The sequence below is a fragment of the Hydractinia symbiolongicarpus genome, chromosome 11 (genome assembly GCF_029227915.1).
Source record: "Hydractinia symbiolongicarpus strain clone_291-10 chromosome 11, HSymV2.1, whole genome shotgun sequence".
Taxonomy (NCBI): Eukaryota; Metazoa; Cnidaria; class Hydrozoa; order Anthoathecata; family Hydractiniidae; genus Hydractinia; species Hydractinia symbiolongicarpus.
Window position 1 is genome coordinate 16,069,175 of NC_079885.1, and position 27,164 is coordinate 16,096,338.

The 27,164-nt window shown below is 41.0% G+C and overlaps 47 non-coding genes across 47 annotated transcripts; 11 read left to right on the top strand and 36 right to left on the bottom strand.

The window, feature by feature from the left end:
- Positions 1-88: 88 nt before the first annotated feature.
- Positions 89-207, bottom strand: LOC130618004 (5S ribosomal RNA). Its single transcript, XR_008979079.1, has one exon. It is a non-coding gene; the product is annotated as a 5S ribosomal RNA (ribosomal RNA).
- Positions 208-657: 450 nt separating this feature from the next.
- Positions 658-776, bottom strand: LOC130615281 (5S ribosomal RNA). Its single transcript, XR_008976370.1, has one exon. It is a non-coding gene; the product is annotated as a 5S ribosomal RNA (ribosomal RNA).
- A 449-nt stretch (positions 777-1,225) lies between these two features.
- On the bottom strand, positions 1,226-1,344 carry LOC130615282 (5S ribosomal RNA). The gene has a single exon (XR_008976371.1). It is a non-coding gene; the product is annotated as a 5S ribosomal RNA (ribosomal RNA).
- Positions 1,345-1,793: 449 nt separating this feature from the next.
- Positions 1,794-1,912, bottom strand: LOC130617467 (5S ribosomal RNA). The gene has a single exon (XR_008978545.1). It is a non-coding gene; the product is annotated as a 5S ribosomal RNA (ribosomal RNA).
- Positions 1,913-2,462: 550 nt separating this feature from the next.
- Positions 2,463-2,581, top strand: LOC130616795 (5S ribosomal RNA). Its single transcript, XR_008977875.1, has one exon. It is a non-coding gene; the product is annotated as a 5S ribosomal RNA (ribosomal RNA).
- A 450-nt stretch (positions 2,582-3,031) lies between these two features.
- Positions 3,032-3,150, top strand: LOC130615442 (5S ribosomal RNA). Its single transcript, XR_008976531.1, has one exon. It is a non-coding gene; the product is annotated as a 5S ribosomal RNA (ribosomal RNA).
- Positions 3,151-3,600: 450 nt separating this feature from the next.
- On the top strand, positions 3,601-3,719 carry LOC130616370 (5S ribosomal RNA). The gene has a single exon (XR_008977453.1). It is a non-coding gene; the product is annotated as a 5S ribosomal RNA (ribosomal RNA).
- A 450-nt stretch (positions 3,720-4,169) lies between these two features.
- LOC130617951 (5S ribosomal RNA) lies at positions 4,170-4,288 on the top strand. Its single transcript, XR_008979027.1, has one exon. It is a non-coding gene; the product is annotated as a 5S ribosomal RNA (ribosomal RNA).
- Positions 4,289-4,789: 501 nt separating this feature from the next.
- On the bottom strand, positions 4,790-4,908 carry LOC130618005 (5S ribosomal RNA). Its single transcript, XR_008979081.1, has one exon. It is a non-coding gene; the product is annotated as a 5S ribosomal RNA (ribosomal RNA).
- Positions 4,909-5,358: 450 nt separating this feature from the next.
- LOC130615283 (5S ribosomal RNA) lies at positions 5,359-5,477 on the bottom strand. The gene has a single exon (XR_008976372.1). It is a non-coding gene; the product is annotated as a 5S ribosomal RNA (ribosomal RNA).
- A 449-nt stretch (positions 5,478-5,926) lies between these two features.
- LOC130615285 (5S ribosomal RNA) lies at positions 5,927-6,045 on the bottom strand. The gene has a single exon (XR_008976375.1). It is a non-coding gene; the product is annotated as a 5S ribosomal RNA (ribosomal RNA).
- Positions 6,046-6,494: 449 nt separating this feature from the next.
- On the bottom strand, positions 6,495-6,613 carry LOC130617468 (5S ribosomal RNA). Its single transcript, XR_008978546.1, has one exon. It is a non-coding gene; the product is annotated as a 5S ribosomal RNA (ribosomal RNA).
- Positions 6,614-7,163: 550 nt separating this feature from the next.
- On the top strand, positions 7,164-7,282 carry LOC130616798 (5S ribosomal RNA). The gene has a single exon (XR_008977877.1). It is a non-coding gene; the product is annotated as a 5S ribosomal RNA (ribosomal RNA).
- Positions 7,283-7,732: 450 nt separating this feature from the next.
- LOC130615444 (5S ribosomal RNA) lies at positions 7,733-7,851 on the top strand. Its single transcript, XR_008976533.1, has one exon. It is a non-coding gene; the product is annotated as a 5S ribosomal RNA (ribosomal RNA).
- A 450-nt stretch (positions 7,852-8,301) lies between these two features.
- LOC130616371 (5S ribosomal RNA) lies at positions 8,302-8,420 on the top strand. Its single transcript, XR_008977454.1, has one exon. It is a non-coding gene; the product is annotated as a 5S ribosomal RNA (ribosomal RNA).
- A 568-nt stretch (positions 8,421-8,988) lies between these two features.
- Positions 8,989-9,107, bottom strand: LOC130615650 (5S ribosomal RNA). Its single transcript, XR_008976738.1, has one exon. It is a non-coding gene; the product is annotated as a 5S ribosomal RNA (ribosomal RNA).
- Positions 9,108-9,552: 445 nt separating this feature from the next.
- LOC130615889 (5S ribosomal RNA) lies at positions 9,553-9,671 on the bottom strand. The gene has a single exon (XR_008976975.1). It is a non-coding gene; the product is annotated as a 5S ribosomal RNA (ribosomal RNA).
- Positions 9,672-10,121: 450 nt separating this feature from the next.
- On the bottom strand, positions 10,122-10,240 carry LOC130617993 (5S ribosomal RNA). Its single transcript, XR_008979068.1, has one exon. It is a non-coding gene; the product is annotated as a 5S ribosomal RNA (ribosomal RNA).
- A 450-nt stretch (positions 10,241-10,690) lies between these two features.
- Positions 10,691-10,809, bottom strand: LOC130617446 (5S ribosomal RNA). Its single transcript, XR_008978524.1, has one exon. It is a non-coding gene; the product is annotated as a 5S ribosomal RNA (ribosomal RNA).
- Positions 10,810-11,258: 449 nt separating this feature from the next.
- LOC130615930 (5S ribosomal RNA) lies at positions 11,259-11,377 on the bottom strand. Its single transcript, XR_008977016.1, has one exon. It is a non-coding gene; the product is annotated as a 5S ribosomal RNA (ribosomal RNA).
- Positions 11,378-11,826: 449 nt separating this feature from the next.
- On the bottom strand, positions 11,827-11,945 carry LOC130617204 (5S ribosomal RNA). Its single transcript, XR_008978282.1, has one exon. It is a non-coding gene; the product is annotated as a 5S ribosomal RNA (ribosomal RNA).
- Positions 11,946-12,395: 450 nt separating this feature from the next.
- On the bottom strand, positions 12,396-12,514 carry LOC130615995 (5S ribosomal RNA). The gene has a single exon (XR_008977080.1). It is a non-coding gene; the product is annotated as a 5S ribosomal RNA (ribosomal RNA).
- Positions 12,515-12,959: 445 nt separating this feature from the next.
- Positions 12,960-13,078, bottom strand: LOC130615945 (5S ribosomal RNA). The gene has a single exon (XR_008977030.1). It is a non-coding gene; the product is annotated as a 5S ribosomal RNA (ribosomal RNA).
- Positions 13,079-13,527: 449 nt separating this feature from the next.
- LOC130616211 (5S ribosomal RNA) lies at positions 13,528-13,646 on the bottom strand. The gene has a single exon (XR_008977294.1). It is a non-coding gene; the product is annotated as a 5S ribosomal RNA (ribosomal RNA).
- A 450-nt stretch (positions 13,647-14,096) lies between these two features.
- On the bottom strand, positions 14,097-14,215 carry LOC130615996 (5S ribosomal RNA). Its single transcript, XR_008977081.1, has one exon. It is a non-coding gene; the product is annotated as a 5S ribosomal RNA (ribosomal RNA).
- Positions 14,216-14,660: 445 nt separating this feature from the next.
- Positions 14,661-14,779, bottom strand: LOC130615946 (5S ribosomal RNA). Its single transcript, XR_008977031.1, has one exon. It is a non-coding gene; the product is annotated as a 5S ribosomal RNA (ribosomal RNA).
- A 449-nt stretch (positions 14,780-15,228) lies between these two features.
- On the bottom strand, positions 15,229-15,347 carry LOC130616212 (5S ribosomal RNA). Its single transcript, XR_008977295.1, has one exon. It is a non-coding gene; the product is annotated as a 5S ribosomal RNA (ribosomal RNA).
- A 449-nt stretch (positions 15,348-15,796) lies between these two features.
- LOC130616213 (5S ribosomal RNA) lies at positions 15,797-15,915 on the bottom strand. Its single transcript, XR_008977296.1, has one exon. It is a non-coding gene; the product is annotated as a 5S ribosomal RNA (ribosomal RNA).
- Positions 15,916-16,365: 450 nt separating this feature from the next.
- On the bottom strand, positions 16,366-16,484 carry LOC130615998 (5S ribosomal RNA). Its single transcript, XR_008977083.1, has one exon. It is a non-coding gene; the product is annotated as a 5S ribosomal RNA (ribosomal RNA).
- A 445-nt stretch (positions 16,485-16,929) lies between these two features.
- On the bottom strand, positions 16,930-17,048 carry LOC130615947 (5S ribosomal RNA). The gene has a single exon (XR_008977032.1). It is a non-coding gene; the product is annotated as a 5S ribosomal RNA (ribosomal RNA).
- Positions 17,049-17,497: 449 nt separating this feature from the next.
- Positions 17,498-17,616, bottom strand: LOC130616214 (5S ribosomal RNA). The gene has a single exon (XR_008977297.1). It is a non-coding gene; the product is annotated as a 5S ribosomal RNA (ribosomal RNA).
- Positions 17,617-18,065: 449 nt separating this feature from the next.
- LOC130616215 (5S ribosomal RNA) lies at positions 18,066-18,184 on the bottom strand. Its single transcript, XR_008977299.1, has one exon. It is a non-coding gene; the product is annotated as a 5S ribosomal RNA (ribosomal RNA).
- Positions 18,185-18,634: 450 nt separating this feature from the next.
- Positions 18,635-18,753, bottom strand: LOC130616311 (5S ribosomal RNA). The gene has a single exon (XR_008977393.1). It is a non-coding gene; the product is annotated as a 5S ribosomal RNA (ribosomal RNA).
- Positions 18,754-19,198: 445 nt separating this feature from the next.
- On the bottom strand, positions 19,199-19,317 carry LOC130617063 (5S ribosomal RNA). The gene has a single exon (XR_008978141.1). It is a non-coding gene; the product is annotated as a 5S ribosomal RNA (ribosomal RNA).
- A 449-nt stretch (positions 19,318-19,766) lies between these two features.
- LOC130615286 (5S ribosomal RNA) lies at positions 19,767-19,885 on the bottom strand. The gene has a single exon (XR_008976376.1). It is a non-coding gene; the product is annotated as a 5S ribosomal RNA (ribosomal RNA).
- Positions 19,886-20,334: 449 nt separating this feature from the next.
- Positions 20,335-20,453, bottom strand: LOC130616216 (5S ribosomal RNA). Its single transcript, XR_008977300.1, has one exon. It is a non-coding gene; the product is annotated as a 5S ribosomal RNA (ribosomal RNA).
- Positions 20,454-20,903: 450 nt separating this feature from the next.
- Positions 20,904-21,022, bottom strand: LOC130616313 (5S ribosomal RNA). The gene has a single exon (XR_008977395.1). It is a non-coding gene; the product is annotated as a 5S ribosomal RNA (ribosomal RNA).
- Positions 21,023-21,467: 445 nt separating this feature from the next.
- On the bottom strand, positions 21,468-21,586 carry LOC130617064 (5S ribosomal RNA). Its single transcript, XR_008978142.1, has one exon. It is a non-coding gene; the product is annotated as a 5S ribosomal RNA (ribosomal RNA).
- A 449-nt stretch (positions 21,587-22,035) lies between these two features.
- LOC130615287 (5S ribosomal RNA) lies at positions 22,036-22,154 on the bottom strand. The gene has a single exon (XR_008976377.1). It is a non-coding gene; the product is annotated as a 5S ribosomal RNA (ribosomal RNA).
- Positions 22,155-22,604: 450 nt separating this feature from the next.
- Positions 22,605-22,723, bottom strand: LOC130615651 (5S ribosomal RNA). Its single transcript, XR_008976739.1, has one exon. It is a non-coding gene; the product is annotated as a 5S ribosomal RNA (ribosomal RNA).
- Positions 22,724-23,168: 445 nt separating this feature from the next.
- Positions 23,169-23,287, bottom strand: LOC130615949 (5S ribosomal RNA). The gene has a single exon (XR_008977035.1). It is a non-coding gene; the product is annotated as a 5S ribosomal RNA (ribosomal RNA).
- A 449-nt stretch (positions 23,288-23,736) lies between these two features.
- On the bottom strand, positions 23,737-23,855 carry LOC130616169 (5S ribosomal RNA). Its single transcript, XR_008977252.1, has one exon. It is a non-coding gene; the product is annotated as a 5S ribosomal RNA (ribosomal RNA).
- A 550-nt stretch (positions 23,856-24,405) lies between these two features.
- LOC130615288 (5S ribosomal RNA) lies at positions 24,406-24,524 on the top strand. Its single transcript, XR_008976378.1, has one exon. It is a non-coding gene; the product is annotated as a 5S ribosomal RNA (ribosomal RNA).
- Positions 24,525-24,974: 450 nt separating this feature from the next.
- LOC130616799 (5S ribosomal RNA) lies at positions 24,975-25,093 on the top strand. The gene has a single exon (XR_008977878.1). It is a non-coding gene; the product is annotated as a 5S ribosomal RNA (ribosomal RNA).
- A 450-nt stretch (positions 25,094-25,543) lies between these two features.
- LOC130618369 (5S ribosomal RNA) lies at positions 25,544-25,662 on the top strand. Its single transcript, XR_008979442.1, has one exon. It is a non-coding gene; the product is annotated as a 5S ribosomal RNA (ribosomal RNA).
- A 450-nt stretch (positions 25,663-26,112) lies between these two features.
- On the top strand, positions 26,113-26,231 carry LOC130615939 (5S ribosomal RNA). The gene has a single exon (XR_008977025.1). It is a non-coding gene; the product is annotated as a 5S ribosomal RNA (ribosomal RNA).
- A 568-nt stretch (positions 26,232-26,799) lies between these two features.
- Positions 26,800-26,918, bottom strand: LOC130615653 (5S ribosomal RNA). The gene has a single exon (XR_008976741.1). It is a non-coding gene; the product is annotated as a 5S ribosomal RNA (ribosomal RNA).
- Positions 26,919-27,164: the final 246 nt, after the last annotated feature.

Consider the following 27,164-nt stretch of genomic DNA (forward strand, 5'->3'; position numbering starts at 1 on the left):
GTCCCTTACTTGATTTACTCAGCGGCTATTGCGTAAAAAAGAAACGTCACAGTCGTAATGATAAATAATGAAACGTGAAAAAGTCAATAGCCTACGACACCGGGAGTTCCCAGGCGGTCCCCAATCCAAGTACTCTCCCGGCCCGACGAAGCTTAACTTCCGTGATCGGACGAGAACAGGTGTGTTCATCGTGGTATGGTCGTAGACAAACAAACGGGCAGATATCTACGATTTATTAGCACATTACATCGAAAATGGTTTAAACTTTATAGGTCATATTTCTTGACTGGATCATACGAAATAGGTCGTGTTTATGTGCATTTGAAAGCTCTTTTCAGGCGCTATCCATTAATTACGACAACCATGCGCTTTAAGATTTCCGGTAAAAAGGTCCAACGAAGGCAATCTAGGGTACTTACAGACTTAATTTTCATATGACAAAGTTAAGTAGCAAAGTAAGTACATCGACATTTTGTTTGTCTGACGCTCGTAATCCATTCATTTGCGACGTGGCGCATTTATTGCAGCAAGATTGTAGCCATTTTGAAGGGAATGAAACTTCTAATCATGTCCCTTACTTGATTTACTCAGCGGCTATTGCGTAAAAAAGATACGTCACAGTCGTAATGATAAATAATGTAACGTGAAAAAGTCAATAGCCTACGACACCGGGAGTTCCCAGGCGGTCCCCCATCCAAGTACTATCCCGGCCCGACGATGCTTAACTTCCGTGATCGGACGAGAACAGGTGTGTTCATCGTGGTATGGTCGTAGACAAGCATACGGGCAGATATCTACGATTTATTAGCACATTACATCGAAAATGGTTCAAACTTTAAAGGTCATATTTCTTGACTGGGTGATCGGAAATAGGTCGTGTTTATGTGCATTTGAAAGCTCTTTTTAAGCGCTATCGATTCTTTACGACAATAATGCGCTTTAAGATTTCCGGTAAAAAGTTCCAACGAAGGCAATCTAGGGTACTTGCAGACTTAATTTTCATATGACAAAGTTAATTAGCAAATTAACTACATCGCCATTTTCTTTGTCTGACGCTCGTAATCCATTCATTTGCGACGTGGCGCATTTATTGCAGCCAGATCGTAGCCGTTTTGAGGGAAAGAAACTTCTAATCACGTCCCTTACTTGATTTACTCAGCGGCTATAGCGTAAAAAAGATACGTCACAGTCGTAATGATAAATAATGTAACGTGAAAAAGTCAATAGCCTACGACACCGGGAGTTCCCAGGCGGTCCCCCATCCAAGTACTATCCCGGCCCGACGATGCTTAACTTCCGTGATCGGACGAGAACAGGTGTGTTCATCGTGGTATGGTCGTAGACAAACAAACGGGCAGATATCTACGATTTATTAGCACATTACATCGAAAATGGTTTAAACTTTAAAGGTCATATTTCTTGACTGGGTGATCGGAAATAGGTCGTGTTTATGTGCATTTGAAAGCTCTTTTTAAGCGCTATCCATTATTTACGACAACCATGCGCTTTAAGATTTCCGGTAAAAAGTTCCGACGAAGGCAATATAGGGTACTTTCAGATTTAATTTTCATATGACAAAGTTAATTAGCAAATTAACTACATCGCCATTTTCTTTGTCTGACGCTCGTAATCCATTCATTTGCGACGTGGCGCATTTATTGCAGCCAGATCGTAGCCGTTTTGAGGGAAAGAAACTTCTAATCACGTCCCTTACTTGATTTACTCAGCGGCTATAGCGTAAAAAAGATACGTCACAGTCGTAATGATAAATAATGTAACGTGAAAAAGTCAATAGCCTACGACACCGGGAGTTCCCAGGCGGTCCCCCATCCAAGTACTATCCCCGCCCGACGATGCTTAACTTCCGTGATCGGACGAGAACAGGTGTGTTCATCGTGGTATGGTCGTGGACAAGCATACGGGCAGATATCTACGATTTATTAGCACATTACATCGAAAATGGTTCAAATTTTAAAGGTCATATTTCTTGACTGGGTGATCGGAAATAGGTCGTGTTTATGTGCATTTGAAAGCTCTTTTTAAGCGCTATCGATTCTGTACGACAATAATGCGCTTTAAGATTTCCGGTAAAAAGTTCCAACGAAGGCAATCTAGGGTACTTGCAGACTTAATTTTCATATGACAAAGTTATTTAGCAAAGCAACTACATCGCCATTTTCTTTGTCTGATGCTCGTAATCCATTCATTTGCGACGTGGCGCATTTATTGCAGCAAGATTGTAGCCGTTTTGAAGGGAAAGCAACTTCTAATCATGTCCCTTACTTGATTTACTCAGCGGCTATTGCGTAAAAAAGATACGTCACAGTCATAATGATAAATAATGTAACGTGAAAAAGTCAATAGCCTACGACACCGGGAGTTCCCAGGCGGTGCCCCACCCAAGTACTATCCCGGCCCGACGATGCATAACTTCCGTGATCGGACGAGATGCCCGTATGCTTGTCTACGACCATACCACGATGAACACACCTGTTCTCGTCCGATCACGGAAGTTAAGCATCGTCGGGCCGGGATAGTACTTGAATAGGGGACCGCCTGGGAACTCCCGGTGTCGTAGGCTATTGACTTTTTCACGTTACATTATTTATCATTAGGACTGTGACGTATCTTTTTTACGCAATAGCCGCTGAGTAAATCAAGTAAGGGACGTGATTATAAGTTTCTTTCCCTTCAAAGCGGCTACAATCTGGCTGCAATAAATGCGCCACGTCGCAAATGAATGGATTACGAGCGTCAGACAAAGAAAATAGCGATGTAGTTAATTTGCTAATTAACTTTGTCATATGAAAATTAAGTCTGAAAGTACCCTTGATTGCCTTCGTTGGAACTTTTTACCGGAAATCTTAAAGCGCATGGTTGTCGTAAATAATAGTTAACGCTTGAAAAGAGCTTTCAAATGCACATAAACACGACCTATTGCGGATAATCCAGTCAAGAAATAAGACCTTTAAAGTTTAAACCATTTTTGATGTAATGTGCTAATAAATCGTAGATATCTGCCCGTTTGTTTGTCTACGACCATACCACGATGAACACACCTGTTCTCGTCCGATCACGGAAGTTAAGCATCGTCGGGCCGGGATAGTACTTAGATGGGGGACCGCCTGGGAACTCCCGGTGTCGTAGGCTGTTGACTTTTTCACGTTACATTATTTATCATTACGACTGTGACGTATCTTTTTTACGCAATAGCCGCTGAGTAAATCAAGTAAGGGACGTGATTATAAGTTTCTTTCCCTTCAAAACGGCTACAATCTGGCTGCAATAAATGCGCCACGTCGCAAATGAATGGATTACGAGCGTCAGACAAAGAAAATACCGATGTAATTAATTTGCTAATTAACTTTGTCATATAAAAATTAAGTCTGAAAGTACCCTTGATTGCCTTCGTTGGAACTTTTTACCGGAAATCTTAAAGCGCATGGTTGTCGTAAATAATAGTTAACGCTTGAAAAGAGCTTTGAAATGCACATAAACACGACCTATTGCGGATAATCCAGTCAAGAAATAAGACCTTTAAAGTTTAAACCATTTTCGATGTAATGTGCTAATAAATCGTAGATATCTGCCCGTTTGTTTGTCTACGACCATACCACAATGAACACACCTGTTCTCGTCCGATCACGGAAGTTAAGCATCGTTGGGCCGGGATAGTACTTGGATGGGGAACCGCCTGGGAACTCCCGGTGTCGTAGGCTATTGACTTTTTCACGTTTCATTATTTATCATTACGACTGTGACGTATCTATTTTACGCGATAGCCGCTGAGTGAATCAAGTAAGGCACATGATTAGAAGTTCCTTTCCCTTAAAAAGGGCTACAATCTTGCTGCAATAAATGCGCCACGTCGCAAATGAATGGATTAAGAGCGTCAGACAAAGAAAATGGCGATGTAGTTATTTCGTTAATTAACTTTGTCATATGAAAATTAAGACTGAACGTACACTAGATTGCCTTCGTTGGAACTTTTTACCGGAAATCTTAAAGCGCATGGTTGTCGTTAATAATGGATAGCGCTTGAAAAGAGCTTTCAAATGCACATAAACACGACCTATTTCGGATAATCCAGTCAAGAAATATGACCTTTAAAGTTTAAACCATTTTCGATGTAATGTGCTAATAAATCGTAGATATCTGCCCGTTTGTTTGTCTACGACCATACCACGATGAACACACCTGTTCTCGTCCGATCACGGAAGTTAAGCATCGTCGGGCCGTGATAGTACTTGGATGGGGGAGCGCCTGGGAACTCCCGGTGTCGTAGGCTAGTGACTTTTTCACGTTACATTATTTATCGTTACGACTGTGACGTATCTTTTTTACGCAATAGCCGCTGAGTAAATCAAGAAAGAGACATGATTAGAAGTTGCTTTCCCTTCAAAACGGCTACGATCTGGCAGCAATAAATGCGCCACGTCGCAAATGAATGTATTACGAGCGTCGGACAAAGAAAATGACGATGTAGTTAATTTGCTAATTAACTTTGTCATATGAAAATTAAGTCTGACAGTACCCTAGATTGCCTTCGTTGGAACTTTTTACCGGAAATCTTAAAGTAAGTACAAAGTAAGTACATCGCCATTTTCTTTGTCTGACGCTCGTAATCCATTCATTTGCGACGTGGCGCATTTATTGCAGCAAGATTGTAGCCGTTTTAAAGGGAAAGAAACTTCTAATCATGTCCCTTACTTGATTTACTCAGCGGCTATTGCGTAAAAAAGAAACGTCACAGTCGTAATGATAAATAATGAAACGTGAAAAAGTCAATAGCCTACGACACCGGGAGTTCCCAGGCGGTCCCCAATCCAAGTACTCTCCCGGCCCGACGAAGCTTAACTTCCGTGATCGGACGAGAACAGGTGTGTTCATCGTGGTATGGTCGTAGACAAACAAACGGGCAGATATCTACGATTTATTAGCACATTACATCGAAAATGGTTTAAACTTTATAGGTCATATTTCTTGACTGGATCATACGAAATAGGTCGTGTTTATGTGCATTTGAAAGCTCTTTTCAGGCGCTATCCATTAATTACGACAACCATGCGCTTTAAGATTTCCGGTAAAAAGGTCCAACGAAGGCAATCTAGGGTACTTACAGACTTAATTTTCATATGACAAAGTTAAGTAGCAAAGTAAGTACATCGACATTTTGTTTGTCTGACGCTCGTAATCCATTCATTTGCGACGTGGCGCATTTATTGCAGCAAGATTGTAGCCATTTTGAAGGGAATGAAACTTCTAATCATGTCCCTTACTTGATTTACTCAGCGGCTATTGCGTAAAAAAGATACGTCACAGTCGTAATGATAAATAATGTAACGTGAAAAAGTCAATAGCCTACGACACCGGGAGTTCCCAGGCGGTCCCCCATCCAAGTACTATCCCGGCCCGACGATGCTTAACTTCCGTGATCGGACGAGAACAGGTGTGTTCATCGTGGTATGGTCGTAGACAAGCATACGGGCAGATATCTACGATTTATTAGCACATTACATCGAAAATGGTTCAAACTTTAAAGGTCATATTTCTTGACTGGGTGATCGGAAATAGGTCGTGTTTATGTGCATTTGAAAGCTCTTTTTAAGCGCTATCGATTCTTTACGACAATAATGCGCTTTAAGATTTCCGGTAAAAAGTTCCAACGAAGGCAATCTAGGGTACTTGCAGACTTAATTTTCATATGACAAAGTTAATTAGCAAATTAACTACATCGCCATTTTCTTTGTCTGACGCTCGTAATCCATTCATTTGCGACGTGGCGCATTTATTGCAGCCAGATCGTAGCCGTTTTGAGGGAAAGAAACTTCTAATCACGTCCCTTACTTGATTTACTCAGCGGCTATAGCGTAAAAAAGATACGTCACAGTCGTAATGATAAATAATGTAACGTGAAAAAGTCAATAGCCTACGACACCGGGAGTTCCCAGGCGGTCCCCCATCCAAGTACTATCCCGGCCCGACGATGCTTAACTTCCGTGATCGGACGAGAACAGGTGTGTTCATCGTGGTATGGTCGTAGACAAACAAACGGGCAGATATCTACGATTTATTAGCACATTACATCGAAAATGGTTTAAACTTTAAAGGTCATATTTCTTGACTGGGTGATCGGAAATAGGTCGTGTTTATGTGCATTTGAAAGCTCTTTTTAAGCGCTATCCATTATTTACGACAACCATGCGCTTTAAGATTTCCGGTAAAAAGTTCCGACGAAGGCAATATAGGGTACTTTCAGATTTAATTTTCATATGACAAAGTTAATTAGCAAATTAACTACATCGCCATTTTCTTTGTCTGACGCTCGTAATCCATTCATTTGCGACGTGGCGCATTTATTGCAGCCAGATCGTAGCCGTTTTGAGGGAAAGAAACTTCTAATCACGTCCCTTACTTGATTTACTCAGCGGCTATAGCGTAAAAAAGATACGTCACAGTCGTAATGATAAATAATGTAACGTGAAAAAGTCAATAGCCTACGACACCGGGAGTTCCCAGGCGGTCCCCCATCCAAGTACTATCCCCGCCCGACGATGCTTAACTTCCGTGATCGGACGAGAACAGGTGTGTTCATCGTGGTATGGTCGTGGACAAGCATACGGGCAGATATCTACGATTTATTAGCACATTACATCGAAAATGGTTCAAATTTTAAAGGTCATATTTCTTGACTGGGTGATCGGAAATAGGTCGTGTTTATGTGCATTTGAAAGCTCTTTTTAAGCGCTATCGATTCTGTACGACAATAATGCGCTTTAAGATTTCCGGTAAAAAGTTCCAACGAAGGCAATCTAGGGTACTTGCAGACTTAATTTTCATATGACAAAGTTATTTAGCAAAGCAACTACATCGCCATTTTCTTTGTCTGATGCTCGTAATCCATTCATTTGCGACGTGGCGCATTTATTGCAGCAAGATTGTAGCCGTTTTGAAGGGAAAGCAACTTCTAATCATGTCCCTTACTTGATTTACTCAGCGGCTATTGCGTAAAAAAGATACGTCACAGTCATAATGATAAATAATGTAACGTGAAAAAGTCAATAGCCTACGACACCGGGAGTTCCCAGGCGGTGCCCCACCCAAGTACTATCCCGGCCCGACGATGCATAACTTCCGTGATCGGACGAGATGCCCGTATGCTTGTCTACGACCATACCACGATGAACACACCTGTTCTCGTCCGATCACGGAAGTTAAGCATCGTCGGGCCGGGATAGTACTTGAATAGGGGACCGCCTGGGAACTCCCGGTGTCGTAGGCTATTGACTTTTTCACGTTACATTATTTATCATTAGGACTGTGACGTATCTTTTTTACGCAATAGCCGCTGAGTAAATCAAGTAAGGGACGTGATTATAAGTTTCTTTCCCTTCAAAGCGGCTACAATCTGGCTGCAATAAATGCGCCACGTCGCAAATGAATGGATTACGAGCGTCAGACAAAGAAAATAGCGATGTAGTTAATTTGCTAATTAACTTTGTCATATGAAAATTAAGTCTGAAAGTACCCTTGATTGCCTTCGTTGGAACTTTTTACCGGAAATCTTAAAGCGCATGGTTGTCGTAAATAATAGTTAACGCTTGAAAAGAGCTTTCAAATGCACATAAACACGACCTATTGCGGATAATCCAGTCAAGAAATAAGACCTTTAAAGTTTAAACCATTTTTGATGTAATGTGCTAATAAATCGTAGATATCTGCCCGTTTGTTTGTCTACGACCATACCACGATGAACACACCTGTTCTCGTCCGATCACGGAAGTTAAGCATCGTCGGGCCGGGATAGTACTTAGATGGGGGACCGCCTGGGAACTCCCGGTGTCGTAGGCTGTTGACTTTTTCACGTTACATTATTTATCATTACGACTGTGACGTATCTTTTTTACGCAATAGCCGCTGAGTAAATCAAGTAAGGGACGTGATTATAAGTTTCTTTCCCTTCAAAACGGCTACAATCTGGCTGCAATAAATGCGCCACGTCGCAAATGAATGGATTACGAGCGTCAGACAAAGAAAATACCGATGTAATTAATTTGCTAATTAACTTTGTCATATAAAAATTAAGTCTGAAAGTACCCTTGATTGCCTTCGTTGGAACTTTTTACCGGAAATCTTAAAGCGCATGGTTGTCGTAAATAATAGTTAACGCTTGAAAAGAGCTTTGAAATGCACATAAACACGACCTATTGCGGATAATCCAGTCAAGAAATAAGACCTTTAAAGTTTAAACCATTTTCGATGTAATGTGCTAATAAATCGTAGATATCTGCCCGTTTGTTTGTCTACGACCATACCACAATGAACACACCTGTTCTCGTCCGATCACGGAAGTTAAGCATCGTTGGGCCGGGATAGTACTTGGATGGGGAACCGCCTGGGAACTCCCGGTGTCGTAGGCTATTGACTTTTTCACGTTTCATTATTTATCATTACGACTGTGACGTATCTATTTTACGCGATAGCCGCTGAGTGAATCAAGTAAGGCACATGATTAGAAGTTCCTTTCCCTTAAAAAGGGCTACAATCTTGCTGCAATAAATGCGCCACGTCGCAAATGAATGGATTAAGAGCGTCAGACAAAGAAAATGGCGATGTAGTTATTTCGTTAATTAACTTTGTCATATGAAAATTAAGACTGAACGTACACTAGATTGCCTTCGTTGGAACTTTTTACCGGAAATCTTAAAGCGCATGGTTGTCGTTAATAATGGATAGCGCTTGAAAAGAGCTTTCAAATGCACATAAACACGACCTATTTCGGATAATCCAGTCAAGAAATATGACCTTTAAAGTTTAAACCATTTTCGATGTAATGTGCTAATAAATCGTAGATATCTGGCCGTTTGTTTGTCTACGACCATACCACGATGAACACACCTGTTCTCGTCCGATCACGGAAGTCAAGCATCGTCTGGCCTGGATACGTCACAGTCGTAATGATAAATAATGTAACGTGAAAAAGTCAATAGCCTACGACACCGGGAGTTCCCAGGCGGTCCCCCATTCAAGTACTATCCCGGCCCGACGATGCTTAACTTCCGTGATCGGACGAGAACAGGTGTGTTCATCGTGGTATGGTCGTAGACAAACAAACGGGCAGATATCTACGATTTATTAGCACATTACATCGAAAATGGTTTAAACTTTAAAGGTCATATTTCTTGACTGGATCATCCGAAATAGGTCGTGTTTATGTGCATTTGAAATCTCTTTTCAAGCGCTATCCATTAATTACGACAACCATGCGCTTTAAGATTTCCGGTAAAAAGTTCCAACGAAGGCAATCTAAGGTACTTTCAGACTTAATTTTCATATGACAAAGTTAATTAGCAAATACATCGCCATTTTTTTTGTCTGACGCTCGTAATCCATTCATTTGCGACGTGGCGCATTTATTGCAGCCAGATCGTAGCCGTTTTGAAGGGAAAGAAACTTCTAATCAAGTCCCTTACTTGATTTACTCAGTGGCTATTGCGTAAAAAAGATACGTCACAGTCGTAATGATAAATAATGTAACGTGAAAAAGTCAATAGCCTACGACACCGGGAGTTCCCAGGCGGTCCCCCATCCAAGTACTATCCCGGCCCGACGATGCTTAACTTCCGTGATCGGAGGAGAACAGGTGTGTTCATCGTGGTATGGTCGTAGACAAGCACACGGGCAGATATCTACGATTTATTAGCACATTACATCGAAAATGGTTCAAACTTTAAAGGTCATATTTCTTGACTGGGTGATCGGAAATAGGTCGTGTTTATGTGCATTTGAAAGCTCTTTTTAACCGCTATCGATTCGTTACGACAATAATGCGCTTTAAGATTTCCGGTAAAATGTTCCAACGAAGGCAATCTAGGGTACTTGCCGACTTAATTTTCATATGACAAAGTTAATTAGCAAAGTAAGTACATCGACATTTTATTTGTCTGACGCTCGTAATCCATTCATTTGCGACGTGGCGCATTTATTGCAGCAAGATTGTAGCCGTTTTGAAGGGAAAGAAACTTCTAATCATGTCCCTTACTTGATTTACTCAGCGGCTATTGCGTAAAAAAGATACGTCACAGTCGTAATGATAAATAATGTAACGTGAAAAAGTGAATAGCCTACGACACTGGGAGTTCCCAGGCGGTTCCCCATCCAAGTACTATCCCGGCCCGACGATGCTTAACTTCCATGATCGGACGAGAACAGGCGTGTTCATCGTGGTATGGTCGTAGACAAACAAACGGGCAGATATCTACGATTTATTAGCACATTATATCGAAAATGGTTCAAACTTTAAAGATCATAATTCTTGACTGGGTGATCGGAAATAGTTTGTGTTTATGTGCATTTGAAAGCTCTTTTTAAGCGCTATCCATTAATTACAATAACCATGCGCTTTAAGATTTCCAGTAAAAAGTTCCAACGAAGGCAATCTAGGGTACTTTCAGACTTAATATTCATATGACAAAGTTAATTAGCAAATTAACTACATCGCCATTTTCTTTGTCTGACGCTCGTAATCCATTCATTTGCGACGTGGCGCATTTATTGCAGCCAGATCGTAGCCGTTTTGAAGGGAAAGAAACTTCTAATCAAGTCCCTTACTTGATTTACTCAGCGGCTATGGCGTAAAAAAGATACGTCACAGTCGTAATGATAAATAATGTAACGTGAAAAAGTCAATAGCCTACGACACCGGGAGTTCCCAGGCGGTCCCCCATCCAAGTACTATCCCGGCCCGACGAGGCTTAACTTCCGTGATCGGACGAGAACAGCTGTGTTCATCGTGGTATGGTCGTAGACAAACAAACGGGCAGATATCTACGATTTATTAGCACATTACATCGAAAATGGTTTAAACTTTATAGGTCATATTTCTTGACTGGATCATCCGAAATAGGTCGTGTTTATGTGCATTTGAAAGCTCTTTTCAGGCGCTATCCATTAATTACGACAACCATGCGCTTTAAGATTTCCGGTAAAAAGGTCCAACGAAGGCAATCTAGGGTACTTACAGACTTAATTTTCATATGACAAAGTTAAGTAGCAAAGTAAGTACATCGACATTTTGTTTGTCTGACGCTCGTAATCCATTCATTTGCGACGTGGCGCATTTATTGCAGCCAGATCGTAGCCGTTTTGAGGGAAAGAAACTTCTAATCACGTCCCTTACTTGATTTACTCAGCGGCTATAGCGTAAAAAAGATACGTCACAGTCGTAATGATAAATAATGTAACGTGAAAAAGTCAACAGCCTACGACACCGGGAGTTCCCAGGCGGTCCCCCATCCAAGTACTATCCCGGCCCGACGATGCTTAACTTCCGCGATCGGACGAGAACAGGTGTGTTCATCGTGGTATGGTCGTAGACAAACAAACGGGCAGATATCTACGATTTATTAGCACATTACATCGAAAATGGTTTAAACTTTAAAGGTCATATTTCTTGACTGGGTGATCGGAAATAAGTCGTGTTTATGTGCATTTGAAAGCTCTTTTTAAGCGCTATCCATTATTTACGACAACCATGCGCTTTAAGATTTCCGGTAAAAAGTTCCGACGAAGGCAATATAGGGTACTTTCAGATTTAATTTTCATATGACAAAGTTAATTAGCAAATTAACTACATCGCCATTTTCTTTGTCTGACGCTCGTAATCCATTCATTTGCGACGTGGCGCATTTATTGCAGCCAGATCGTAGCCGTTTTGAGGGAAAGAAACTTCTAATCACGTCCCTTACTTGATTTACTCAGCGGCTATAGCGTAAAAAAGATACGTCACAGTCGTAATGATAAATAATGTAACGTGAAAAAGTCAATAGCCTACGACACCGGGAGTTCCCAGGCGGTGCCCCATCCAAGTACTATCCCGGCCCGACGATGCTTAACTTCCGTGATCGGACTAGAACAGGTGTGTTCATCGTGGTATGGTCGTAGACAAGCATACGGGCAGATATCTACGATTTATTAGCACATTACATCGAAAATGGTTCAAATTTTAAAGGTCATATTTCTTGACTGGATGATCGGAAATAGGTCGTGTTTATGTGCATTTGAAAGCTCTTTTTAAGCGCTATCGATTCTGTACGACAATAATGCGCTTTAAGATTTCCGGTAAAAAGTTCCAACGAAGGCAATCTAGGGTACTTGCAGACTTAATTTTCATATGACAAAGTTATTTAGCAAAGCAACTACATCGCCATTTTCTTTGTCTGATGCTCGTAATCCATTCATTTGCGACGTGGCGCATTTATTGCAGCAAGATTGTAGCCGTTTTGAAGGGAAAGCAACTTCTAATCATGTCCCTTACTTGATTTACTCAGCGGCTATTGCGTAAAAAAGATACGTCACAGTCATAATGATAAATAATGTAACGTGAAAAAGTCAATAGCCTACGACACCGGGAGTTCCCAGGCGGTCCCCCATTTAAGTACTATCCCGGCCCGACGATGCTTAACTTCCGTGATCGGACGAGAACAGGTGTGTTCATCGTGGTATGGTCGTAGACAAACAAACGGGCAGATATCTACGATTTATTAGCACATTACATCGAAAATGGTTTAAACTTTAAAGTTCATATTTCTTGACTGGATCATCCGAAATAGGTCGTGTTTATGTGCATTTGAAAGCTCTTTTCAAGCGCTATCCATTAATTACGACAACCATGCGCTTTAAGATTTCCGGTAAAAAGTTCCAACGAAGGCAATCTAGGGTACTTTCAGACTTAATTTTCATATGATAAAGTTAATTAGCAAATACATCGCCATTTTCTTTGTCTGAAGTTAGTAATCTATTCATTTGCGACGTGGCGCATTTATTGCAGCCAGATTGTAGCCGTTTTGAAGGGAAAGAAACTTCTAATCACGTCCCTTACTTGATTTACTCAGCGGCTATAGCGTAAAAAAGATACGTCACAGTCGTAATGATAAATAATGTAACGTGAAAAAGTCAATAGCCTACGACACCGGGAGTTCCCAGGCGGTGCCCCATCCAAGTACTATCCCGGCCCGACGATGCTTAACTTCCGTGATCGGACGAGAACAGGTGTGTTCATCGTGGTATGGTCGTAGACAAACAAACGGGCAGATATCTACGATTTATTAGCACATTACATCGAAAATGGTTTAAACTTTAAAGGTCATATTTCTTGACTGGGTGATCGGAAATAGGTCGTGTTTATGTGCATTTGAAAGCTCTTTTTAAGCGCTATCCATTATTTACGACAACCATGCGCTTTAAGATTACCGGTAAAAAGTTCCGACGAAGGCAATATAGGGTACTTTCAGATTTAATTTTCATATGACAAAGTTAATTAGCAAATTAACTACATCGCCATTTTCTTTGTCTGACGCTCGTAATCCATTCATTTGCGACGTGGCGCATTTATTGCAGCCAGATCGTAGCCGTTTTGAGGGAAAGAAACTTCTAATCACGTCCCTTACTTGATTTACTCAGCGGCTATAGCGTAAAAAAGATACGTCACAGTCGTAATGATAAATAATGTAACGTGAAAAAGTCAATAGCCTACGAAACCGGGAGTTCCCAGGCGGTCCCCCATCCAAGTACTATCCCGGCCCGACGATGCTTAACTTCCGTGATCGGACGAGAACAGGTGTGTTCATCGTGGTATGATCGTAGACAAGCATACGGGCAGATATCTACGATTTATTAGCACATTACATCGAAAATGGTTCAAATTTTAAAGGTCATATTTCTTGACTGGATGATCGGAAATAGGTCGTGTTTATGTGCATTTGAAAGCTCTTTTTAAGCGCTATCGATTCTGTACGACAATAATGCGCTTTAAGATTTCTGGTAAAAAGTTCCAACGAAGGCAATCTAGGGTACTTGCAGACTTAATTTTCATATGACAAAGTTATTTAGCAAAGCAACTACATCGCCATTTTCTTTGTCTGATGCTCGTAATCCATTCATTTGCGACGTGGCGCATTTATTGCAGCAAGATTGTAGCCGTTTTGAAGGGAAAGCAACTTCTAATCATGTCCCTTACTTGATTTACTCAGCGGCTATTGCGTAAAAAAGATACGTCACAGTCATAATGATAAATAATGTAACGTGAAAAAGTCAATAGCCTACGACACCGGGAGTTCCCAGGCGGTCCCCCATTTAAGTACTATCCCGGCCCGACGATGCTTAACTTCCGTGATCGGACGAGAACAGGTGTGTTCATCGTGGTATGGTCGTAGACAAACAAACGGGCAGATATCTACGATTTATTAGCACATTACATCGAAAATGGTTTAAACTTTAAAGTTCATATTTCTTGACTGGATCATCCGAAATAGGTCGTGTTTATGTGCATTTGAAAGCTCTTTTCAAGCGCTATCCATTAATTACGACAACCATGCGCTTTAAGATTTCCGGTAAAAAGTTCCAACGAAGGCAATCTAGGGTACTTTCAGACTTAATTTTCATATGATAAAGTTAATTAGCAAATACATCGCCATTTTCTTTGTCTGAAGTTAGTAATCTATTCATTTGCGACGTGGCGCATTTATTGCAGCCAGATTGTAGCCGTTTTGAAGGGAAAGAAACTTCTAATCACGTCCCTTACTTGATTTACTCAGCGGCTATAGCGTAAAAAAGATACGTCACAGTCGTAATGATAAATAATGTAACGTGAAAAAGTCAATAGCCTACGACACCGGGAGTTCCCAGGCGGTGCCCCATCCAAGTACTATCCCGGCCCGACGATGCTTAACTTCCGTGATCGGACGAGAACAGGTGTGTTCATCGTGGTATGGTCGTAGACAAACAAACGGGCAGATATCTACGATTTATTAGCACATTACATCGAAAATGGTTTAAACTTTAAAGGTCATATTTCTTGACTGGGTGATCGGAAATAGGTCGTGTTTATGTGCATTTGAAAGCTCTTTTTAAGCGCTATCCATTATTTACGACAACCATGCGCTTTAAGATTACCGGTAAAAAGTTCCGACGAAGGCAATATAGGGTACTTTCAGATTTAATTTTCATATGACAAAGTTAATTAGCAAATTAACTACATCGCCATTTTCTTTGTCTGACGCTCGTAATCCATTCATTTGCGACGTGGCGCATTTATTGCAGCCAGATCGTAGCCGTTTTGAGGGAAAGAAACTTCTAATCACGTCCCTTACTTGATTTACTCAGCGGCTATAGCGTAAAAAAGATACGTCACAGTCGTAATGATAAATAATGTAACGTGAAAAAGTCAATAGCCTACGAAACCGGGAGTTCCCAGGCGGTCCCCCATCCAAGTACTATCCCGGCCCGACGATGCTTAACTTCCGTGATCGGACGAGAACAGGTGTGTTCATCGTGGTATGATCGTAGACAAGCATACGGGCAGATATCTACGATTTATTAGCACATTACATCGAAAATGGTTCAAATTTTAAAGGTCATATTTCTTGACTGGGTGATCGGAAATAGGTCGTGTTTATGTGCATTTGAAAGCTCTTTTTAAGCGCTATCGATTCTGTACGACAATAATGCGCTTTAAGATTTCCGGTAAAAAGTTCCAACGAAGGCAATATAGGGTACTTTCAGATTTAATTTTCATATGACAAAGTTAATTAGCAAATTAACTACATCGCCATTTTCTTTGTCTGACGCTCGTAATCCATTCATTTGCGACGTGGCGCATTTATTGCAGCCAGATCGTAGCCGTTTTGAGGGAAAGAAACTTCTAATCACGTCCCTTACTTGATTTACTCAGCGGCTATAGCGTAAAAAAGATACGTCACAGTCGTAATGATAAATAATGTAACGTGAAAAAGTCAATAGCCTACGAAACCGGGAGTTCCCAGGCGGTCCCCCATCCAAGTACTATCCCGGCCCGACGATGCTTAACTTCCGTGATCGGACGAGAACAGGTGTGTTCATCGTGGTATGATCGTAGACAAGCATACGGGCAGATATCTACGATTTATTAGCACATTACATCGAAAATGTTTCAAATTTTAAAGGTCATATTTCTTGACTGGGTGATCGGAAATAGGTCGTGTTTATGTGCATTTGAAAGCTCTTTTTAAGCGCTATCGATTCTGTACGACAATAATGCGCTTTAAGATTTCCGGTAAAAAGTTCCAACGAAGGCAATCTAGGGTACTTGCAGACTTAATTTTCATATGACAAAGTTATTTAGCAAAGCAACTACATCGCCATTTTCTTTGTCTGATGCTCGTAATCCATTCATTTGCGACGTGGCGCATTTATTGCAGCAAGATTGTAGCCGTTTTGAAGGGAAAGCAACTTCTAATCATGTCCCTTACTTGATTTACTCAGCGGCTATTGCGTAAAAAAGATACGTCACAGTCATAATGATAAATAATGTAACGTGAAAAAGTCAATAGCCTACGACACCGGGAGTTCCCAGGCGGTCCCCCATTTAAGTACTATCCCGGCCCGACGATGCTTAACTTCCGTGATCGGACGAGAACAGGTGTGTTCATCGTGGTATGGTCGTAGACAAACAAACGGGCAGATATCTACGATTTATTAGCACATTACATCGAAAATGGTTTAAACTTTAAAGGTCATATTTCTTGACTGGATCATCCGAAATAGGTCGTGTTTATGTGCATTTGAAAGCTCTTTTCAAGCGCTATCCATTAATTACGACAACCATGCGCTTTAAGATTTCCGGTAAAAAGTTCCAACGAAGGCAATCTAGGGTACTTTCAGACTTAATTTTCATATGATAAAGTTAATTAGCAAATACATCGCCATTTTCTTTGTCTGACGTTCGTAATCTATTCATTTGCGACGTGGCGCATTTATTGCAGCCAGATTGTAGCCGTTTTGAAGGGAAAGAAACTTCTAATCACGTCCCTTACTTGATTTACTCAGCGGCTATGGCGTAAAAAAGATACGTCACAGTCGTAATGATAAATAATGTAACGTGAAAAAGTCAATAGCCTACGACACCGGGAGTTCCCAGGCGGTGCCCCATCCAAGTACTATCCCGGCCCGACGATGCTTAACTTCCGTGATCGGACGAGAACAGGTGTGTTCATCGTGGTATGGTCGTAGACAAACAAACGGGCAGATATCTACGATTTATTAGCACATTACATCGAAAATGGTTTAAACTTTAAAGGTCATATTTCTTGACTGGGTGATCGGAAATAGGTCGTGTTTATGTGCATTTGAAAGCTCTTTTTAAGCGCTATCCATTATTTACGACAACCATGCGCTTTAAGATTACCGGTAAAAAGTTCCGACGAAGGCAATATAGGGTACTTTCAGATTTAATTTTCATATGACAAAGTTAATTAGCAAATTAACTACATCGCCATTTTCTTTGTCTGACGCTCGTAATCCATTCATTTGCGACGTGGCGCATTTATTGCAGCCAGATCGTAGCCGTTTTGAGGGAAAGAAACTTCTAATCACGTCCCTTACTTGATTTACTCAGCGGCTATAGCGTAAAAAAGATACGTCACAGTCGTAATGATAAATAATGTAACGTGAAAAAGTCAATAGCCTACGAAACCGGGAGTTCCCAGGCGGTCCCCCATCCAAGTACTATCCCGGCCCGACGATGCTTAACTTCCGTGATCGGACGAGAACAGGTGTGTTCATCGTGGTATGATCGTAGACAAGCATACGGGCAGATATCTACGATTTATTAGCACATTACATCGAAAATGGTTCAAATTTTAAAGGTCATATTTCTTGACTGGGTGATCGGAAATAGGTCGTGTTTATGTGCATTTGAAAGCTCTTTTTAAGCGCTATCGATTCTGTACGACAATAATGCGCTTTAAGATTTCCGGTAAAAAGTTCCAACGAAGGCAATATAGGGTACTTTCAGATTTAATTTTCATATGACAAAGTTAATTAGCAAATTAACTACATCGCCATTTTCTTTGTCTGACGCTCGTAATCCATTCATTTGCGACGTGGCGCATTTATTGCAGCCAGATCGTAGCCGTTTTGAGGGAAAGAAACTTCTAATCACGTCCCTTACTTGATTTACTCAGCGGCTATAGCGTAAAAAAGATACGTCACAGTCGTAATGATAAATAATGTAACGTGAAAAAGTCAATAGCCTACGAAACCGGGAGTTCCCAGGCGGTCCCCCATCCAAGTACTATCCCGGCCCGACGATGCTTAACTTCCGTGATCGGACGAGAACAGGTGTGTTCATCGTGGTATGATCGTAGACAAGCATACGGGCAGATATCTACGATTTATTAGCACATTACATCGAAAATGGTTCAAATTTTAAAGGTCATATTTCTTGACTGGGTGATCGGAAATAGGTCGTGTTTATGTGCATTTGAAAGCTCTTTTTAAGCGCTATCGATTCTGTACGACAATAATGCGCTTTAAGATTTCCGGTAAAAAGTTCCAACGAAGGCAATCTAGGGTACTTGCAGACTTAATTTTCATATGACAAAGTTATTTAGCAAAGCAACTGCATCGCCATTTTCTTTGTCTGATGCTCGTAATCCATTCATTTGCGACGTGGCGCATTTATTGCAGCAAGATTGTAGCCGTTTTGAAGGGAAAGCAACTTCTAATCATGTCCCTTACTTGATTTACTCAGCGGCTATTGCGTAAAAAAGATACGTCACAGTCATAATGATAAATAATGTAACGTGAAAAAGTCAATAGCCTACGACACCGGGAGTTCCCAGGCGGTCCCCCATTCAAGTACTATCCCAGCCCGACGATGCTTAACTTCCGTGATCGGACGAGAACAGGTGTGTTCATCGTGGTATGGTCGTAGACAAACAAACGGGCAGATATCTACGATTTATTAGCACATTACATCGAAAATGGTTTAAACTTTAAAGGTCATATTTCTTGACTGGATCATCCGAAATAGGTCGTGTTTATGTGCATTTGAAAGCTCTTTTCAAGCGCTATCCATTAATTACGACAACCATGCGCTTTAAGATTTCCGGTAAAAAGTTCCAACGAAGGCAATCTAGGGTACTTTCAGACTTAATTTTCATATGACAAAGTTAATTAGCAAATACATCGCCATTTTCTTTGTCTGACGCTCGTAATCTATTCATTTGCGACGTGGCGCATTTATTGCAGCCAGATTGTAGCCGTTTTGAAGGGAAAGAAACTTCTAATCACGTCCCTTACTTGATTTACTCAGCGGCTGTAGCGTAAAAAAGATACGTCACAGTCGTAATGATAAATAATGTAACGTGAAAAAGTCAATAGCCTACGACACCGGGAGTTCCCAGGCGGTGCCCTATCCAAGTACTATCCCGGCCCGACGATGCTTAACTTCCGTGATCGGACGAGAACAGGTGTGTTCATCGTGGTATGGTCGTAGACAAACAAACGGGCAGATATCTACGATTTATTAGCACATTACATCGAAAATGGTTTAAACTTTAAAGGTCATATTTCTTGACTGGGTGATCGGAAATAGGTCGTGTTTATGTGCATTTGAAAGCTCTTTTTAAGCGCTATCCATTATTTACGACAACCACGCGCTTTAAGATTTCCGGTAAAAAGTTCCGACGAAGGCAATATAGGGTACTTTCAGATTTAATTTTCATATGACAAAGTTAATTAGCAAATTAACTACATCGCCATTTTCTTTGTCTGACGCTCGTAATCCATTCATTTGCGACATGGCGCATTTATTGCAGCCAGATCGTAGCCGTTTTGAAGGAAAGAAACTTCTAATCACGTCCCTTACTTGATTTACTCAGCGGCTATAGCGTAAAAAAGATACGTCACAGTCGTAATGATAAATAATGTAACGTGAAAAAGTCAATAGCCTACGACACCGGGAGTTCCCAGGCGGTCCCCCATCCAAGTACTATCCCGGCCCGACGATGCTTAACTTCCGTGATCGGACGAGAACAGGTGTGTTCATCGTGGTATGGTCGTAGACAAGCATACAGGCAGATATCTACGATTTATTAGCACATTACATCGAAAATGGTTCAAATTTTAAAGGTCATATTTCTTGACTGGGTGATCGGAAATAGGTCGTGTTTATGTGCATTTGAAAGCTCTTTTTAAGCGCTATCGATTCTGTACGACAATAATGCGCTTTAAGATTTCCGGTAAAAAGTTCCAACGAAGGCAATATAGGGTACTTTCAGATTTAATTTTCATATGACAAAGTTAATTAGCAAATTAACTACATCGCCATTTTCTTTGTCTGACGCTCGTAATCCATTCATTTGCGACGTGGCGCATTTATTGCAGCCAGATCGTAGCCGTTTTGAGGGAAAGAAACTTCTAATCACGTCCCTTACTTGATTTACTCAGCGGCTATAGCGTAAAAAAGATACGTCACAGTCGTAATGATAAATAATGTAACGTGAAAAAGTCAATAGCCTACGAAACCGGGAGTTCCCAGGCGGTCCCCCATCCAAGTACTATCCCGGCCCGACGATGCTTAACTTCCGTGATCGGACGAGAACAGGTGTGTTCATCGTGGTATGATCGTAGACAAGCATACGGGCAGATATCTACGATTTATTAGCACATTACATCGAAAATGGTTCAAATTTTAAAGGTCATATTTCTTGACTGGGTGATCGGAAATAGGTCGTGTTTATGTGCATTTGAAAGCTCTTTTTAAGCGCTATCGATTCTGTACGACAATAATGCGCTTTAAGATTTCCGGTAAAAAGTTCCAACGAAGGCAATCTAGGGTACTTGCAGACTTAATTTTCATATGACAAAGTTATTTAGCAAAGCAACTGCATCGCCATTTTCTTTGTCTGATGCTCGTAATCCATTCATTTGCGACGTGGCGCATTTATTGCAGCAAGATTGTAGCCGTTTTGAAGGGAAAGCAACTTCTAATCATGTCCCTTACTTGATTTACTCAGCGGCTATTGCGTAAAAAAGATACGTCACAGTCATAATGATAAATAATGTAACGTGAAAAAGTCAATAGCCTACGACACCGGGAGTTCCCAGGCGGTCCCCCATTCAAGTACTATCCCAGCCCGACGATGCTTAACTTCCGTGATCGGACGAGAACAGGTGTGTTCATCGTGGTATGGTCGTAGACAAACAAACGGGCAGATATCTACGATTTATTAGCACATTACATCGAAAATGGTTTAAACTTTAAAGGTCATATTTCTTGACTGGATCATCCGAAATAGGTCGTGTTTATGTGCATTTGAAAGCTCTTTTCAAGCGCTATCCATTAATTACGACAACCATGCGCTTTAAGATTTCCGGTAAAAAGTTCCAACGAAGGCAATCTAGGGTACTTTCAGACTTAATTTTCATATGACAAAGTTAATTAGCAAATACATCGCCATTTTCTTTGTCTGACGCTCGTAATCTATTCATTTGCGACGTGGCGCATTTATTGCAGCCAGATTGTAGCCGTTTTGAAGGGAAAGAAACTTCTAATCACGTCCCTTACTTGATTTACTCAGCGGCTGTAGCGTAAAAAAGATACGTCACAGTCGTAATGATAAATAATGTAACGTGAAAAAGTCAATAGCCTACGACACCGGGAGTTCCCAGGCGGTGCCCTATCCAAGTACTATCCCGGCCCGACGATGCTTAACTTCCGTGATCGGACGAGAACAGGTGTGTTCATCGTGGTATGGTCGTAGACAAACAAACGGGCAGATATCTACGATTTATTAGCACATTACATCGAAAATGGTTTAAACTTTAAAGGTCATATTTCTTGACTGGGTGATCGGAAATAGGTCGTGTTTATGTGCATTTGAAAGCTCTTTTTAAGCGCTATCCATTATTTACGACAACCACGCGCTTTAAGATTTCCGGTAAAAAGTTCCGACGAAGGCAATATAGGGTACTTTCAGATTTAATTTTCATATGACAAAGTTAATTAGCAAATTAACTACATCGCCATTTTCTTTGTCTGACGCTCGTAATCCATTCATTTGCGACATGGCGCATTTATTGCAGCCAGATCGTAGCCGTTTTGAAGGAAAGAAACTTCTAATCACGTCCCTTACTTGATTTACTCAGCGGCTATAGCGTAAAAAAGATACGTCACAGTCGTAATGATAAATAATGTAACGTGAAAAAGTCAATAGCCTACGACACCGGGAGTTCCCAGGCGGTCCCCCATCCAAGTACTATCCCGGCCCGACGATGCTTAACTTCCGTGATCGGACGAGAACAGGTGTGTTCATCGTGGTATGGTCGTAGACAAGCATACAGGCAGATATCTACGATTTATTAGCACATTACATCGAAAATGGTTCAAATTTTAAAGGTCATATTTCTTGACTGGGTGATCGGAAATAGGTCGTGTTTATGTGCATTTGAAAGCTCTTTTTAAGCGCTATCGATTCTGTACGACAATAATGCGCTTTAAGATTTCCGGTAAAAAGTTCAAACGAAGGCAATCTAGGGTACTTGCAGACTTAATTTTCATATGACAAAGTTATTTAGCAAAGCAACTACATCGCCATTTTCTTTGTCTGATGCTCGTAATCCATTCATTTGCGACGTGGCGCATTTATTGCAGCAAGATTGTAGCCGTTTTGAAGGGAAAGCAACTTCTAATCATGTCCCTTACTTGATTTACTCAGCGGCTATTGCGTAAAAAAGATACGTCACAGTCATAATGATAAATAATGTAACGTGAAAAAGTCAATAGCCTACGACACCGGGAGTTCCCAGGCGGTCCCCCATTCAAGTACTATCCCGGCCCGACGATGCTTAACTTCCGTGATCGGACGAGAACAGGTGTGTTCATCGTGGTATGGTCGTAGACAAACAAACGGGCAGATATCTACGATTTATTAGCACATTACATCGAAAATGGTTTAAACTTTAAAGGTCATATTTCTTGACTGGATCATCCGAAATAGGTCGTGTTTATGTGCATTTGAAAGCTCTTTTCAAGCGCTAACCATTAATTACGACAACCATGCGCTTTAAGATTTCCGGTAAAAAGTTCCAACGAAGGCAATCTAGGGTACTTTGAGACTTAATTTTCATATGACAAAGTTAATTAGCAAATACATCGCCATTTTCTTTGTCTGACGCTCGTAATCTATTCATTTGCGACGTGGCGCATTTATTGCAGCCAGATTGTAGCCGTTTTGAAGGGAAAGAAACTTCTAATCACGTCCCTTACTTGATTTACTCAGTGGCTATAGCGTAAAAAAGATACGTCACAGTCGTAATGATAAATAATGTAACGTGAAAAAGTCAATAGCCTACGACACCGGGAGTTCCCAGGCGGTGCCCCATCCAAGTACTATCCCGGCCCGACGATGCTTAACTTCCGTGATCGGACGAGAACAGGTGTGTTCATCGTGGTATGGTCGTAGACAAACAAACGGGCAGATATCTACGATTTATTAGCACATTACATCGAAAATGGTTTAAACTTTAAAGGTCATATTTCTTGACTGGGTGATCGGAAATAGGTCGTGTTTATGTGCATTTGAAAGCTCTTTTTAAGCGCTATCCATTATTTACGACAACCATGCGCTTTAAGATTTCCGGTAAAAAGTTCCAACGAAGGCAATATAGGGTACTTTCAGATTTAATTTTCATATGACAAAGTTAATTAGCAAATTAACTACATCGCCATTTTCTTTGTCTGACGCTCGTAATCCATTCATTTGCGACGTGGCGCATTTATTGCAGCCAGATCGTAGCCGTTGTGAGGGAAAGAAACTTCTAATCACGTCCCTTACTTCATTTACTCAGCGACTATAGCGTAAAAAAGATACGTCACAGTCGTAATGATAAATAATGTAACGTGAAAAAGTCAATAGCCTACGACACCGGGAGTTCCCAGGCGGTCCCCCATCCAAGTACTATCCCGGCCCGACGATGCTTAACTTCCGTGATCGGACGAGAACAGGTGTGTTCATCGTGGTATGGTCGTGGACAAGCATACGGGCAGATATCTACGATTTATTAGCACATTACATCGAAAATGGTTCAAATTTTAAAGGTCATATTTCTTGACTGGGTGATCGGAAATAGGTCGTGTTTATGTGCATTTGAAAGCTCTTTTTAAGCGCTATCGATTCTGTACGACAATAATGCGCTTTAAGATTTCCGGTAAAAAGTTCCAACGAAGGCAATCTAGGGTACTTGCAGACTTAATTTTCATATGACAAAGTTAATTAGCAAAGTAAGTACATCGCCATTTTCTTTGTCTGACGCTCGTAATCCATTCATTTGCGACGTGGCGCATTTATTGCAGCAAGATTGTAGCCGTTTTGAAGAAAAAGCAACTTCTAATCATGTCCCTTACTTGATTTACTCAGCGGCTATTGCGTAAAAAAGATACGTCACAGTCATAATGATAAATAATGTAACGTGAAAAAGTCAATAGCCTACGACACCGGGATTTCCCAGGCGGTTCCCCATCCAAGTACTATCCCGGCCCGACGATGCATAACTTCCGTGATCGGACGAGATGCCCGTATGCTTGTCTACGACCATACCACGATGAACACACCTGTTCTCGTCCGATCACGGAAGTTAAGCATCGTCGGGCCGGGATAGTACTTGGATGGGGGACCGCCTGGGAACTCCCGGTGTCGTAGGCTATTGACTTTTTCACGTTAAATTATTTATCATTACGACTGTGACGTATCTTTTTTACGCAATAGCCGCTGAGTAAATCAAGTAAGAGACGTGATTAGAAGTTTCTTTCCCTTCAAAACGGCTACAATCTGGCTGCAATAAATGCGCCACGTCGCAAATGAATAGATTACGAGCGTCAGACAAAGAAAATGGCGATGTAGTTAATTTGCTAATTAACTTTGTCATATGAAAATTAAGTCTGAAAGTACCCTAGATTGCCTTCGTTGGAACTTTTTACCGGAAATCTTAAAGCGCATGGTTGTCGTAAGTAATGGATAGCGCTTGAAAAGAGCTTTCAAATGCACATAAACACGACCTATTTCGGATGATCCAGTCAAGAAATATGACCTTTAAAGTTTAAACCATTTTCGATGTAATGTGCTAATAAATCGTAGATATCTGCCCGTTTCTTTGTCTACGACCATACCACGATGAACACACCTGTTCTCGTCCGATCACGGAAGTTAAGCATCGTCGGGCCGGGATAGTACTTGAATAGGGGACCGCCTGGGAACTCCCGGTGTCGTAGGCTATTGACTTTTTCACGTTACATTATTTATCATTACGACTGTGACGTATCTTTTTTACGCAATAGCCGCTGAGTAAATCAAGTAAGGGACGTGATTATAAGTTTCTTTCCCTTCAAAACGGCTACAATCTGGCTGCAATAAATGCGCCACGTCGCAAATGAATGGATTACGAGCGTCAGACAAAGAAAATAGCGATGTAGTTAATTTGCTAATTAACTTTGTCATATGAAAATTAAGTCTGAAAGTACCCTTGATTGCCTTCGTTGGAACTTTTTACCGGAAATCTTAAAGCGCATGGTTGTCGTAAATAATAGTTAACGCTTGAAAAGAGCTTTCAAATGCACATAAACACGACCTATTGCGAATAATCCAGTCAAGAAATAAGACCTTTAAAGTTTAAACCATTTTCGATGTAATGTGCTAATAAATCGTAGATATCTGCCCGTTTGTTTGTCTACGAGCATACCACGTGGAACACACCTGTTCTCGTCCGATCACGGAAGTTAAGCATCGTCGGGCCGGGATAGTACTTAGATGGGGGACCGCCTTGGAACTCCCGGTGTCGTAGGCTATTGACTTTTTCACGTTACATTATTTATCATTACGACTGTGACGTATCTTTTTTACGCAATAGCCGCTGAGTAAATCAAGTAAGGGACGTGATTATAAGTTTCTTTCCCTTCAAAACGGCTACAATCTTGCTGCAATAAATGCGCCACGTCGCAAATGAATGGATTACGAGCGTCAGACAAAGAAAATAGCGATGTAATTAATTTGCTAATTAACTTTGTCATATAAAAATTAAGTCTGAAAGTACCCTTGATTGCCTTCGTTGGAACTTTTTACCGGAAATCTTAAAGCGCATGGTTGTCGTAAATAATAGTTAACGCTTGAAAAGAGCTTTCAAATGCACATAAACACGACCTATTGCGGATAATCCAGTCAAGAAATAAGACCTTTAAAGTTTAAACCATTTTCGATGTAATGTGCTAATAAATCGTAGATATCTGCCCGTTTGTTTGTCTACGACCATACTACGATGAACACACCTGTTCTCGTCCGATCACGGAAGTTAAGCATCGTCGGGCCGGGATAGTACTTGGATGGGGGACCGCCTGGGAACTCCCGGTGTCGTAGGCTATTGACTTTTTCACGTTACATTATTTATCATTACGACTGTGACGTATGTTTTTTACGCAATAGCCGCTGAGTAAATCAAGTAAAGGACATGATTAGAAGTTTCTTTCCCTTCAAAACGGCTACAATCTTGCTGCAATAAATGCGCCACGTCGCAAATGAATGGATTACGAGCATCAGACAAAGAAAATGGCGATGTAGTTATTTTGCTAATTAACTTTGTCATATGAAAATTAAGACTGAAAGTACACTAGATTGCCTTCGTTGGAATTTTTTACCGGAAATCTTAAAGCGCATGGTTGTCGTTAATAATGGATAGCGCTTGAAAAGAGCTTTCAAATGCACATAAACACGACCTATTTCGGATAATCCAGTCAAGAAATATGACCTTTAAAGTTTAAACCATTTTCGATGTAATGTGCTAATAAATCGTAGATATCTGCCCGTTTGTTTGTCTACGACCATACCACGATGAACACACCTGTTCTCGTCCGATCACGGAAGTCAAGCATCGTCTGGCCTGGATACGTCACAGTCGTAATGATAAATAATGTAACGTGAAAAAGTCAATAGCCTACGACACCGGGAGTTCCCAGGCGGTCCCCCATTCAAGTACTATCCCGGCCCGACGATGCTTAACTTCCGTGATCGGACGAGAACAGGTGTGTTCATCGTGGTATGGTCGTAGACAAACAAACGGGCAGATATCTACGATTTATTAGCACATTACATCGAAAATGGTTTAAACTTTAAAGGTCATATTTCTTGACTGGATCATCCGAAATAGGTCGTGTTTATGTGCATTTGAAAGCTCTTTTCAAGCGCTATCCATTAATTACGACAACCATGCGCTTTAAGATTTCCGGTAAAAAGTTCCAACGAAGGCAATCTAAGGTACTTTCAGACTTAATTTTCATATGACAAAGTTAATTAGCA